General features: G+C 48.9%; 1 long non-coding RNA gene across 2 annotated transcripts; it reads right to left on the bottom strand.

The window, feature by feature from the left end:
* Positions 1-5: 5 nt before the first annotated feature.
* On the bottom strand, positions 6-14,742 carry LOC129624787 (uncharacterized). 2 transcript variants are annotated; one of them, XR_008701168.1, is made up of 4 exons: positions 14,075-14,742; positions 4,157-4,902; positions 3,711-3,831; positions 6-3,077 (listed from the first exon to the last, which is right to left on the bottom strand). It is a non-coding gene; the product is annotated as an uncharacterized LOC129624787 (long non-coding RNA). The 2 variants fall into 2 exon arrangements; XR_008701167.1 differs by having other exon boundaries at positions 6-3,831.
* Positions 14,743-14,807: the final 65 nt, after the last annotated feature.

Consider the following 14,807-nt stretch of genomic DNA (forward strand, 5'->3'; position numbering starts at 1 on the left):
CTGCTTCTTAGACTTTTAAGTTCGATGTCTCTCAATTGTTGATACTGTAATTTAATGTAGACTTACTCTGAATAAAAGTAGTTTCAATTGGCCTTAAAATCACATTAATAAAGCTGTGGTATGCACCCGACATGTCGCTCCCCGCCCTTCAGCCCTTAAAGCCCCCCCAGGACGGTGATGGCACCTGGCGCCTCCGCCCGAGCTCAGTCTCACCCGCGGTGCCCCGCGTCTGGCCCTGTCTACTGTACTTAAAGGCCAGCGAAGTGAAACACACGGAGGAAACGATTGAGAAGGGAAAGGTAGGCAGAAAACCCCCTGAACTCGAAGGAAGGTGTCCCCTTTAAAACAGACTCGGTAGGACGTCCCAGTGGGGGCCAGAGGCTGAGACTCCCGACGCGGAGGCCCAGTTCCATCCTTGCTCAGAACTAGGTCGTGCGTGCCGCAGCAGAGACCGCGTGCCGGGACGGAGACCCCGCACGGCCAAGTAATGTTTTTTAAAAAAGATAGCCCCTTTAAAAAGACATGATGATTCCCAAGTTACAGCAGGAAAGAAACTGGATGTGGAATAAGAATATCTGAGGTGCATCTTATTTGGAGTGGAAAAAAGCCTAATGACTTATAAGATCCCTCTTTTAAAAAACAAAGGTAAATGGCATTCTTAAAAATCTACATGGGGAAAAGCTTTTAAGTAAACATTGGCAAATTTGAGAGTAAAAATAAGGCAGTGCTGAATATTTCATTGTGCACAGAACTACAAGCCAGCCCGGTGTGATGGTGAGTCAGGGGGGCTGGGAGGTGGGCGCTCCTGGAGGGCGCAAGGCATGAAGAGGCTGGTCTGGGGGGCGCTCCTGGGGCGCAGGTGTGCAGGGGCTGGTCTGGAGCGGGAGCTGAAATGGGGTCAGAGCTGGAGGCTGGACCGGATGGGTCAAGAGGAGGAGGACCACCGAGCGACCGTGCTGCCCCTGGACTCCGGTGCTTGGCCCGCAGCCACCAGGGTGATGGTCCCTCAGGGAAACTGACCAGCACAGTGTTCCAAGACGCCTGTGTCTCTGACCCACCAAAATCCACGTCCCCGCGATGCCCTGACACTTGCGGGGAGGGAGTTCTGATGCCGGAACAGCACGTTCAGAAAAAAGTCCTGAACGTCCTTTGACAGGACGCAAGGGAGTGTGGTGCTGTGTCCCCTGGACGGGTCCAGACGTGATGGGGCGGACGTCACAGCCACCGTGACGGGAGGGCCATGGAGGGGGCACAGCACCCCCGCACACGTGTGTGTGTGTGTGTGTGTGTACGTGTGCAGAGTCACGTGTGTGTAACAGCAGCTGTGCCCCATGGTGGACTTGCAAAGCCAAGGGAACCTGTTGGCTGCACACCCTTCACGCCTCCTGCATTTTTTTGTCAAAACAACATGCGTAAATAAAATTACTCACGGATTGTTGAGAAAACAGAAGGAGCCCACCGGCCACACCCTGCCCCGGGAGTGCGGGTCGGCCCACCCCAGGGAGCCCAGGGCCCCCAGCCCAGCCAGCTGTGTCCTCCCTGCTTGCTTCACAGGGATCTTTATCATGAGTCATACAAACCTCCGTCTTCTTGGCTCATGAACTTACTGCTTCTCAAGAACGTCTGCTCTGAAAATGAAGAAATGAAGACTCACGCTCTTCCCCGTGATTCCTCCCTTCCAGTTTCCAACAGCTTGTCAGACTGTGTGTATATATAATAGACTTTGCACGTCTGGTCTCAAAGCTGCAAACACACAGACAGCGTCTGTGGCCTGTTCGCTCCCCTGAGCCCAGGAGTGAAGTGCTGTTCCGACTCGGGACAGCTGAGGCTCTGGGCACAGAGACGAGTGGGTCTCCTCCCAAACACCAGCAGACACGCCAAGTTCTTGTCACCTGTTAACTTGCTTTGTATTCAGACTGCTGTCCAGCCTTTTGTCTTCCCTGGGCATTTTAAAATAAAAATACAGCAAGTTTTAATGCTGTTGTTGTTAACAACAACAAAAAAACCCCACAGAACTTTGTCTTATCACCATGATCAGCAATTTTCTTATTAAACAATCTGCACAAACCCAGCTCCTCCTTAAAGACCTTTTCCTCAGAACTCCCTCCATGCGACCCTCCCTCCTCGGCTGGGGTCCCCCTCCCCGAACCCCAGCCTGCCTTCCCCTTGTCTTCCTGGTTCGTTACACTGAGGTGGCCCTTCCAGGGCTTTATCGGCCGGAAGGCATGAGAGGACGGCATCCTGAATCGCTGCTCGTCTGGTTTGCTGGCCGCTGCACTTGTCCTGAGAGCGGGCTGCCCATGAAGCTCCCGCTGAAGCCCTGACCCTCAGCACGCAGAAGGCCTGGCTCCCCGGCCTGCTGGCCTCCAGCTCTGAGGTTGACTGCGTTGTGTAACCTGGGCTTTTTCCCACAGAACTTTTGAAATCCTGTCCCAAGTTTCTCTGTTTCACAAGACTCCAGTGGGGCTTGTTTTCCTTTGTGCCGACAGGACTCAGTGAAGACTCCTGACTCACGTCCTGCCAGGCGCCTTCCCCTGCATCGTCCTGCTCTCACTTTCTGTAAGAGGAATCTGTGCAGTGCATGGGTCAGGAGATCCTGAATGGAAAACCACAGGCCTGCCCGCCCGCCACCTCCGCTCCGTGAACTTCCCACTGTTTCTGGTCAGCCTTCCCCACAGTGGCCTCTAGATCAGGGTGTCATTTCCTGTTTTCTGGCTGCTGTTCTTCAGTTGCTAAGTCCTGTCTCTCTACAAACCCACTGACTGCCGCACACCAGGCTCCTCTGTCCTCCCGTCTCCCAGAGCTCGCTCAAACTCGTGTCCATCGAATCGATGATGCCATCCAACCATCTCATCCTCTGCCACCCCCTTCTCTTCCCACCTTCAGTCTTTCCCAGCATCAGGGGCTTTTCCAGTGAGTCAGCTCTGTCCTGGTGCTCACAGTTTTAATAAGACTGTTGTTTTGTTTTCTTTTTTTTTTTTATGGCTATGATACTTTCTTGAAGTTCTGAGGGCACTAATACACGTGTCTGGAGTCCTCTCCTCTTTCACCGAGTACAGGGCAGGTTGTAACTTTTTCTGTGAAGAGAGAGACGGTAAAGAGCTCCTGCTTCATGAGCTGCCTGGAGTCAGTTACTTGCTGTCTGTTATTTTTTAAAAAACTTTACATAAAAGCCATCCTTCGTTCTTCCACAGCCACCGTGTGCTGAGGCTTTACCAACCCTCTCTGGAATCGGGTGGGTGGTCCTGTGCGTCCCCCCTGGCTCCCAGCACAGGATGCCCCCACGTCTCTTGGTTGCTGCAGTACCTGTGACTGGTGTGTATTTGTGTATCTGCATGTATGCGAGTTTGTGTGTCTGAGTGTGTGTGTATGTACTCATGGGCATGTATGTGTGTTTGCATGAGTGTTACCTGTGTGCCTGTATGTGTTCCTGCAAAGACAGGAGGGCAGTGTATAAAAGTAGGTGCAGACACAGACACATGGGAAGCTGCGAGATAAAAAGCTGAGGAAGTTTTTAAGGGCCCCTACTGAGGAATCAACGCTCTGCAAATGGCGACCGAGCTGCACAGGCCGCCAGCCTCCCACACGGAGGCCCCAGGGTGGCAGAGAGCAGGGGTCATGGGCTGGGGCTGCTGGTTCAGGTGGCCCAGGGGTCAAGCCTGGCTCTGCTCCATCTGGTGCCCTTAAGAAAACTACTCCTGTGCTCTCACCCTTAATTTTCTTATCTTCTAAAAGATAATAACGCTTGCTTCTTGTGGGGTCGTTCCAGTCAGCACAACGGTGCTTGCCACAGAGCCACCGGCCAACGGATGGGACAGACACTGGCCGTTCCTGGGTAAGAAGAACAAATTTGGTATAAATCTTAAATCTGCCCAAAGTGGACCAGGAAAGTGGGAGAACAGGAATAATGAACAAATCACATTATCTAAACACGTCAGTTAAAAGACAAAGGCTTTCAGACCGGATAGAAAATTAAGACCCAGACAGGTATATGTCACTACAAGAAAGTCATTTAACACATAAAGACAGATGGGTTCAAAGTAAAAGGTGAAAAAAGCTTTACCATGAGAGCTAATCACATGAAATCACACAGAAAGCAAGAGCACACACATGCAGGCAGCTGTGCGAACACACATAAATGCCCACAAGTACACACCCCCGCAAAGCTGCGTGGCGAGCTTGGTATCCAGCAGGCTTCAGTGTCAGGCAGTCTTAGTGCAGAAGTTAGAGCCTGGCTCTTCCTCTAGTTTCCGTTTCAATTCCAGGTCTCACGCACAAACGTTTTTGGCTCCACTGGCCTAAAGCTGCATTTCTTTCAGCTCCTACACATTCAGAGGAACGGCTCCCTGGTCTGCAGGGTCATAAAACCTTCAGACCCAGGGCAAGACAATCATTAACTGCTGTCCAGTTTATCAAGGAGAGAAACTCCTGGTGGATCGTCAGCTCTTAAACATGCAGATCAGATCAGTCGCTCAGTCGTGTCCGACTCTTTGCAACCCCATGAATCGCAGCACGCCAGGCTCCTCAGTAATGGTGTGTGGTCCTGAGAAAGGGTCAAGGGGTGGCGTCACTATGTCGGGAGAAAGTGAGGAACTGGGACCCAAAAGAGAGCCATAAAGACAACAAACTGGATGTCACGCTTACACTCACTGGTCAGAAATCACAGGCGTCGGGCCCCGGGCCAGCCAAGGACGGACAGATCAAGTCTGATGAAGACAGAAAAGCTGCTGCTATTCCCGCCTCTGGGGGCTCTTCACCTTCTCTCAGTGTCTATGCTGAGGGCTTTGTATCTCTATCCTTTGAAATAAACTTTGCCCGCTTGAATGTTTGCGAGTTTGCAGAGTCCATTCTTCCGCTCTGTGAACAGAGCTCGGTTCCCCGTCTCATCAGGACACGGAGTGTCTGCAGAGACAAAGAAGGCATTTCATAAAGACAGGCACTCGTCAGAGCGTGTCTAAGACCATAGATCTCCGGTGACGGAGCTTCCCAGCACAGGCGAGAGCGAGGGAAGCAGCAGACAGCCCAGCAACAGCCAGGGTTTCAACACTCTCCCTACAGTGGCTGATAAGGAGACAGAAAAACAGGAAGGACGCGAAACATCGTCAACCGACCCAACCTTGGTAACTGCAGGACGTTACACTGAACCACGCTCTTCAAATGGTGCGGGGGCTCTCACCCAGGGGAGCACGCGGTGTCACAGAGCCAGTCCCACTGCAGCAAGAGGGCTGAAGCTGTGCAGAACATGTCCTAGATCACAATGACAGTCAGGGAGAAGTCCAACAGGGAGCTAAGTGGTGAATAACTGTTTGGAACTTAAGCAATGCACTTCTAAATAAATAATCCAATAATTCTGACATAAACAGATAATATAAACAACACACTTTACATATCTATGAGTCAAAGAAAAATCACAAGGAAAATTAGAACATACTTTGAATTGAATGAATAAGAAAACAACAGACCAAAAATCTGTAAGATACAGCTTAAGAAGTGCCTAGGGGACATTCGTAGCTTCAGGTGCTTACATTTTAAAAGATGAAAGTTTTAAATACAATGACCTAAGCCTGAAAAAGCTAGAAAAAGGAGAGCAATTTAAATCCAAAGTAAATAGAAGAAAAAAATAATAAAGGTAAAAGAAGAAATCAAAAACAGAAAAAGGACAAATAGAGAAATCAATGAAACCAAAATCTGGTTGTTTGAAAAGACCAACAAAACCGATAAACCTTTAGCTAGACTAATTATAAAGAGAAAAAAAAATTATCGATATCAGGAATGAAAGGAGAAGACAGCAGATCCTACCGAGAACATTATGAATCGATTTACACCAATAATTGTACATCTTACATCACATGGTCAAATTCCACAACATCTGCAAATTATCCAAGTGGACGCAATAAGAAATAGAAAATAAAAATAGATCCATATCCATTAAAGGTATTGAATTTGTCATTTTAAACCTTTCCACTAATAAAACTCCAGAGACCATACTGGTGAATTCCATTTAACTGTCAAGAAAGAAAGAATCTCACACAGCCTTTCAGAAACTGAAGAGGGACTAGCTCACAACTACTGAGCCCAGCATTGCCCTGATTGAAAACTCAGACAAAAATATCACAAGAAAATACAGACCAATATCCTTCAATCAAATATTAGCAATTTGAATACAGCAATATATAAAATCAATAATATACAAAACAAGTGAAGTTTTCCTCAAGAATGCAAGATTGGTTTAACATTTGAAAATCTAAAAAACAAAGAAGCAAAACGTAAAATCATCTCAATAGATTAAGAAGATTTTGATGAAATTCAACACTTGTTGATTTTAAAAATGATGCTCAGGAAAGTAGGAATAGAAGGGAATTTCCTTAACTTGAGAAAGGACATTACAAATGGTCAGGAAGACCCCCTGGAGGAGGGCATGCAACCCACTCCAGCCTTCTTGCCTGGAGAATCCCATGGACAGAGGAGCCTGGTGGGCTACAGTCCATGGCATCACAAAGAGTTGGACACGACTGAGCGACTAAGCACAGCATCAGTTCAGTTTCAGTTCGGTTGCTGAGTCGTGTCCAACTCTTTGCAACCCCATGGACTGCAGCACACCAGGCCTCCCTGTCCATCACCAACTCCCAGAGTTTACTCAAACTCATGTCCATTGAGTTGGTGATGCCATCCGGCCATCTCATCCTCTGTCGTCCCCTTCTCCTCCTGCCTTCAATCTTTCCCAGCATCAGGGTCAGCTTCAGCATCCATCCTTCCAATGAATATTCAGGACTGATTTCCTTTAGGATGGACTGGTTGGATCTCCTTGCAGTCCAAGGGACTCTCAAGAGCCTTCTCCAACATCACAGTTCAAAAGCATCAATTCTTCAGTGCTCAGCTTTCTTTAGAGCCCAACTCTCACACGCATACATGACTACTGGAAAAACCATAGCTTTGACTAGATGGACCTTTGTTGGCAAAGTAATGTCTTTTATTGGCCAACTAATGTCTCTGCTTTTTAATGCTTATGGAATAAGCATAATTATGGAATTATGCTTATGGAATAATGTTTATGAATTATGGAAGTGCTTATGGAATTATGGAAAATGATTATGGAAATTCAAATAGCAAAAGCAATTTTGTACAAGAACAGTTGGAGAACTTACTCTACCTAATTTCAAGACTTTAATTATAAGGCTACTGTAGTGAAGACGTCGTGGTGTTGGTGACAAGAAGACACTTACATCGTCTGAATGGAACAGGGAGCATCACAGTACGTCCACTTGTTTTCAACAGAGATGCCAAGGTGACTTAGTAGGTTAAGAAAAGTCTTTTCATTCATCACATGGGGAGAATGAACAGTAACTCTTATCTCACACTACCTTCAAAATTTAATTTGATCATATGCCTAACTGTAGAAGCTAAAACCATGAACCTTCTAGAAAAAAAAATGACAGAAAAATATTTATGATGTTGGGATATGCAAACATTTCTTAGGATACAATAAGCATGAAGCATAAAAAATACTGATAAACTGAGTTTTCATTAAATGTAAAGCTTTTTAAAAGGTACTATTTCTATTTAAAAATAAAAAGGCAAGCCATATAATGGGGTAAATATTTACAATACATCAAAGTATCTGTATCCAGAATATATAAGAACACTTGTAATTCAATAACAAGAAAACCAGTAATCTATTTTTAAAAACAGGAGAAAGTTTGAATATTTACCCAAAGAAGGTATGTGAATTAATAGGCATAAGAAAAGACCCATGACTTCAGTAATCATCAACAAAATGCAAATTACAGTCACGATGAGATAGCATTAGACAACTTTCAGAATGTTAAAATATTGTTGTTTAGTCACGAAGTCATGTCCAACTCTTTTGCAACCCCATGGACTGTAGCCCTCCAAGCTCCTGTGTCCACGGGATTTTCTAGGCAAGAATACTGGAGTGGGTTGCCATTTCCTTCTCCAATTCTTTAAAATTTAAAAGACTAATCATACCAAGTATCGGCAAGGGTGTGGAGCCACTCTTGGTGGGAACTTAGGAACACGGTGTACAGAGACCTGGGGAAAGCACCGGACAGTTTGTTTTTAAAGCTAAACGTACGGTGAGCACATGACCCAGCCGCTCCTTTCCGAGGTATAACGCCACCAAACCACCGGGAGCAACCAAGGTCCTTCCACAGGTGAACGGGTAGGAGACTGGCAGATCCTTCTGGAATAAGCCGCTGTTAGCAACGAGAGGAATGAACTGGTGGTTCACACAGCGCAGACGGATCCAGATACGGAAAAACAGGGACCGCGTGATTCCATCTGCATGAAACTCTGCAAGGTACACGCCTGAAGAACAGTGGCAGAAGCAGACAAGCACACGGGGACAGGAGGGCCTCTGGGTGAAGAAAATGCTTTCTGTCTTGACTAGGGTGCTGGTTTCATGGGTGTCTGCTGTCGACCAAGAAACCGCAGAAGGCTTACAGGCGCGGAAAGTCACAAGCTTGCTCGGCACGAGTTAAGACTGACCGACAGAAGGAGGAAGGGCGTGTCTGTGAGCGATCGGCTGTCACAGTCATTCAGGGTGGGCGTTCGATGAGTGTCCTGAGTTTCTGGAACCTTGTGCAGACGTTCTGGAGGCCTGGGTCAAGACCAGGAGAGGTCAGAGTTCAGACCCCATCAGGGCTGAGACGAGCGCAAGCTCCCCTTCCTCCTAGGCCTCCAGTCCATTGGAGGCTCTCCTGGCAAGACTGGAGCCATTCTGACTTCCATTCACAGGGCATTTGTCAAAACTCATCAAACCGCACACCTAAAGTGGTTTGTGTATTTCATATACCCTAATTTTCAAAAAGTTGATTTGAAAAAGCAGAGGTTACAAGGAAAAAGGAAATGAATGAGTCACCTTCAGCTGGCTCCACCTGGAGAAACAAAAGGCATCAGCACCTTGGCCTTAGGCTTCTTTTTAGATGGAATCATGGTCTTTTCTTACATAAATTCTTGCTCATTTTATTTTCAAGTCTTGGTAATGTGTAGAAACACCCAACTATCCGTGTTAACTACCTTTTGTCATGGAGGAGACAGGGATTTGTCTTCACTATGTTTCGTCTCTTTTGATTCGTGGGGTTTTTTAGCTGCACTGTGAGGCCTGTGGGAACCCACTTCCTCAACCAAGGATTGAACCCATGCTTCCTGCAGTGGACGCGCGGAGTCTCAACCACTGCACTTCCAGGGAAGTCCCTGGTCACTGTGATCTTAAGGTTTCCATCTTGGTCCTAACCTTCCCTTTTGTCATTAAGAGCAGATAGCGCTGGATTAGCTGGTTGATACGATCGCCTTCTGAAGGATCTTTCCAGGTGACTCAGATAGTAAAGAATATGCCTGTAATCAGGAAACCCTGGTTTGATCCCTGGGTGGGGAAGGTTCCCTGGAGGAGGGCATGACAGCCCACTCCAGTACTTTTTCCTGGAGAATCCCATGGACAAAGGAGCCTGGAGGGCTACAGTCCATGGGGTTGCAGAGTCAGACACGACTGAGTGACTGATGCTTTCAGAAGGACAGTGGGCATCTGTCTGGAACGCGAGCTCTCCCCAAGGCTCCGGGGCCACACCCTCTCCCACAGTCAGCCCTCCCGGCCACTGTGCTGCAGGCCGGCCTCACAGAACCGATGTGAGTTAAAACCAGGAGTTACAAGCGCAGAAGCGACTTCACATGGACTTCAGCTCCCGACCTGTGGCGTCTGTGACTAGGAAGAGGCCCTGGGAGGCCACGTCTCGTTTCTCCAACAAGCTGAGGCTCGAGGACCGCCCACCGAGACCAGGGGCATGGAACTGGAAACCCACCGTGACTGGAGTCACACATGTTCTCTGCTGCAGATGACCTGGGACTGCTGGACTGAATCTGCTTTCTAAGAAAGCAAGTTTTGGTTCTTTTTCAGGAGAGTTCCTCTTTTGTAACTGTCTAAAAGGAAGCCTATCGTGCTTGAAAAATTTCAAGGGATCCATCGAAAAGAAGTTCTCTGAGAGGCACCCGGACGTGTCCAAAAGTTGTTCTCATTGCGTTAAGCAGAGAGAAGCTGTGAGCACCCAGAGTATCCCCAAGCAGAGGTGGATTTTTTTTTTAATTTTATTTTATTTTTAAACTTTACATAATTGTATTAGTTTTGCCAAATATCAAAATGAATCCACCACAGGTACACATGTGTTCCCCATCCTGAACCCTCCTCCCTCCTCCCTCCCCATTCCATCCCTCTGGGTCGTCCCAGTGTACCAGCCCCAAGCATCCAGTATCGTGCATCGAACCTGGACTGGCAACTCGTTTCATACATGATATTTTACATGTTTCAATGCCATTCTCCCAAATCTTCCCACCCTCTCCCTCTCCCACAGCGTCCAGAGGTGGATTTTTTAAAGGATCTCGGGGTAGGAGTCTTACCTCTTTCCCCGCTTGTTAGCATAGCTTTGAGCTGAAAGCGGTTTGCTGTTTTTCTGACGTGTTATTCGTTAACACTAATCTCACATCCAGCAGCCCCAAGTCTCTTGCCTTTTATCAGATCAGATCAGATCAGTCGATCAGTTGTGGCCGACTCTTTGCCACCCCATGAGTCGCAGCACGCCAGGCCTCCCTGTCCATCACCAACTCCCGGAGTTCACTCAGACTCACGTCCACCGAGTCGGTGATGCCATCCAGCCATCTCATCCTCTGTCGTCCCCTTCTCCTCCTGTCCCCAATCCCTCCCAGCATCAGAGTCTTTTCCAATGAGTCAACTCTTCGCATGAGGTGGCCAAAGTACTGGAGTTTCAGCTTTAGCATCATTCCTTCCAAATACCCAGGACTGATCTCCTTCAGAATGGACTGGTTGGATCTCCTTGTAGTCCAAGGGACTCTCAAGAGTCTTCTCCAACACCACAGTTCAAAAGCATCAATTCTTCGGTGCTCATCTTTCTTCACAGTCCAACTCTCACATCCATACATGACCACAGGAAAAACCACAGCCTTGACTAGACGGACCTTTATTGGCAAAGTAATGTCTCTGCTTTTCAATATGCTATCTAGATTGGTCCATAACCTTTCCTCCAAGGAGTAAGCGTCTTTTAATTTCATGGCTGCAGTCACCATCTGCAGTGATTTTGGAGCCCAAAAAAATAAAGTCTGACACTATTTCCACATCTATTTCCCATGAAGTGATGGGACCAGATGCCATGATCTTCGTTTTCTGAATGTTGAGCTTTAAGCCAACTTTTTCACTCTCCTCTTTCACTTTCATCAACAGGCTCTTTAGTTTTTCACTTTCTGCCATAAGGGTGGTGTCATCTGCATATCTGAAGTTATTGATATTTCTCCCGGCAATCTTGATTCCAGCTTGTGCTTCATCCAGCCCAGCATTTTACATGATGTACTCTGCATACAAGTTAAATAGGCAGGGTGAAAATATACAGCCTTAATGTACTCCTTTCCCAATTTGGAACCAGTCTGTTGTTCCATGTCCAGTTCTAATTGTTGCTTTCTGACCTGCATACAGGTTTCTCAAGAGGCAGGTCAGGTGGTCTGGTATTCCCATCTCCTTCAGAATTTTTTTTTTTTGACTGTGTGGATCACAATAAACTGTACATGCTTAGTTGTGTCCAACTCTTTGCGACCCCATGGACTGTAGCCACCAGGCTCCTCTGCCCATGGGCTTCTCCAGGCAACAATACTGGAGTGGGTTGCCATGCTCTCCTCCAGGGGATCTTCCCACCCCAGGGATCAAAGCGGAGTCTCCTGCACTGGCAGGCAGATTCTTTACCCACTAGCACCACCTGGGAAGCTCAAGAAATAGTATAGCCTAGAGCAAAAGAGAAAAAAGGCACAGATTCCACGTTCTTTCAACCATCGCTCCTCTCCTTCAGACATGGAACCCACACCTCCGGGAAACTGGCCCTCCCAGTGCTGGAGGCGGGTCATTTCACGGGTGAAGAGGCCCTGCCTTTCAGCTGGGAGCTTACACGGCTCATTGTTACCAAAGCCGATCCTTAAAGCCGTCATCCTGAGACCTCCCTCGGGTCCAGTGGTCAGGACCCTGTGCTTCAACGCAGGGGGCCTGGGTTTGATCCCTGGTCAGGGAACTAGATCCTGCATGCTGCAACTAAGACCTGGTAGAGCCAAATACATACTTTTTAAAAATAACAAAAATAAAAAGGCTGTGTCCAAAAGAATTCACAAGGTGTGGAGTCCTTTGTGGTTTTCCACATCCTTCCTTCAACCAGAATAGATCAGGGTCCCTGACGGTCCACTGGCTAGGCCTCTGTGTGTCCACTGCAGGAGGCATGGGTTTGATCCCTAGTTGAGGAACTAAGATCCCAAGAGCCTCCGGGCTCAGCCAAAAAGAAAACAAAACAAAACAAAAAAAAACAGATCCAGCCCTAATTAAGGATTCAAACAAAAAACAATACCAAACAAGAAAATCCCTCCATATTATTTCCCATACTGTATAAAAACATAGCACCATAGAATTTTTGACAAGTCTTTCATTTTCTGCTGTTTTTAAAAGCTCTGTCCTTTGGCTGAAACAAACTTCTTTGGGTCTTTAAAAAGAAGATTTTAAACGCAGCATGTATTATGCATTTGGACCCAGAAAAAATGGGCTCTGAAGGGTCTAAGAAAATAAAACTGCCTGCTGAAAGGACTCTGGGTAGCGCACAGTTTCCAAAAGGAGCAGAGAACGATGCGAGGAGAGTGCAGGCACGAGGGGGCAGAGGGAGCCACAGCTGAGGGTGCGAACCCGACCCCCTGAGGGCGGCGCTGGCCCTTCACCACCAACCCGACCCGCGAGGGCAGGGCAGGCCCTTCACCACCCAACACCGGTTCCTGGGCAGCCAGCTTCTCTGCACCCACATTCAGAGGGTAAAACGTTATCTCAACACTGGAAGAGGCTTCCAAGCCAGGAAAGCAACAATTGATAGGTCTTTTTGTTTTCATACTAAGATTACTTGGTAGTTTCTCACCATCAGGAAGTTCAAGAGAAAAGGGCAATGTTCTAGAATTAACCAATTACTCCTGAGCTTAGCACTCTATTTCATAAGGACAACGTGAGTGCAAATGACGACCTACTGGAGGAACATCCGGTTACAAACTTGCTGCTGAAGGACGTCACCGTGATGCCACAGAGACGGAAGATCAGCAGCTCTTTTCCACGGCGCGCCTGGCCAGACAGCACTTCTCTCAAGCAATGCCGCTGAGACTCTGCCCCCCCCAGAACAGCAACTAACAAGAACCCGGAAAGCTGCCAAACACCTAACAAGACCTCCGCGAGCGAATCGACTCTTCAGTAGCAGTAGATTCCTGCCCCGAAGAGCAGAACAAACCGTGGACTAAGAACGCAGCCTGCCAAATCAGCAATGAAGGATGTCTCAGCCGTCACCCTTCTGTGACTGCAGCCACCCCCGACGGTGCAGCCTGGGGACACGCCCACCACCCCACAATCCTGCACTGCAACCAGCCCGATGAGTCCTGAGGGAACGCAGCATGGCAAAGCACAGGACACTGGCCCCAGAGAGCTGGGGTGGAGATCAAGGCAAGACTTCAGTGAGGCCAGACTCTTGCATCTCCTCACAGAAAAAGGCACTTAAGTTCCTTAACTTGGCTTATCTGGTTTTCCTTAATTAACAATAATCTTCTGACCTTTGGACTACCTGCCCTTTGTTGCAAAAACTCCAATATACCCTGGCTTTTTCTCTGGGCTATTTGAGATGATGTCCCCCAAGCTTGAGGTCCTAAAAATGTCAGAGGCATAAAGCACAGCTCTCAACTTCTAGCTTGCGCATCTTTTCTTTAGCCAACAAAAACGCAACAAGCTTGGGGCTCCGTCAGCCTCCTAATGTCCTTTCTCTTGAGGCCCCGCTGAAACTCTTCCCTGTGCGAAAGAGCAGCAAAGATCCAGAACGGCCCCTAAGCGCCTAAACAAGACATCAGCGAAGCCACACTGCAGTCTTCAAGCCCTTCAGTGCCAGACTTTCTCAGCTGTGTGTTAGACGCTGGTAGGGAAGCGCGGGAAAACCGGAAAGGAAGAAATGACAAGGAAAAAACAAAACCTACAAAAAAGCAGACAAGTCAACAACACAACCTCACGGGAATCACAGCCTGTTGAGCGGGGTGATGGTAGGCGGCTCCCGAGCTGGTGGTCCGAGGCGCTGAGGCCGCAGCGGGCGGGGTGGACAGAGCAGGACGGCCGCCTCTCCGCAAAGGGCCGGCGCAGCCGGACAGCAGTCCAGCAAAGAGGACCCTGCAGTCCCGACACGAGCGGGGAACCAGGGCGTCGGAGAGAGGAACTTGGGGAAAGCTGTGGAAGCGGCGGGCTGGGGCTTCTTTTTCTGGGCGGATTAGGGCTGCCCCGCCCGGCCTCTCTGGGACGCTCTAGGAGGGGTCGCAGCTGGCAGTCACCGAGCCCTCCGCGGCCCCTTCACCCCGGACTGTGTCAGCCTTCCTTACGCCCGAGCTCTGAGTGCTTCCCGGTGTGCCCACTTCCCCGCCCTCGTGGAGACGACGCTCAGGAAGAGGGTCCACTTCCCCGCCCTCGTGGAGACCCTCAGGAAGACCCCGCCCTCGTGGAGACGTTCAGGAAGTGTTCACTTCCCTGCCCTCCTCCAGGAGCGCCCCCGACGCCGAGGCGCGCCCACCCCCGGCCCGCGGCGGGGAGCCGCAGTCTGGTCCTCCCGCAGGCTCGGGCCGGGCCCGGCGGCTCCGTGGGCAGGTGACCGGCCGCGTCCCGCCCGCCCGCCGCTTTCGGCGACCCGAGACCAGACCGGGGTCGTGGGCGTGACCCGCGTCACGTGGCGCAGCGGTCACGTGCCGTGGGC

Source organism: Bubalus kerabau, chromosome 12 (genome assembly GCF_029407905.1).
Source record: "Bubalus kerabau isolate K-KA32 ecotype Philippines breed swamp buffalo chromosome 12, PCC_UOA_SB_1v2, whole genome shotgun sequence".
Taxonomy (NCBI): Eukaryota; Metazoa; Chordata; class Mammalia; order Artiodactyla; family Bovidae; genus Bubalus; species Bubalus kerabau.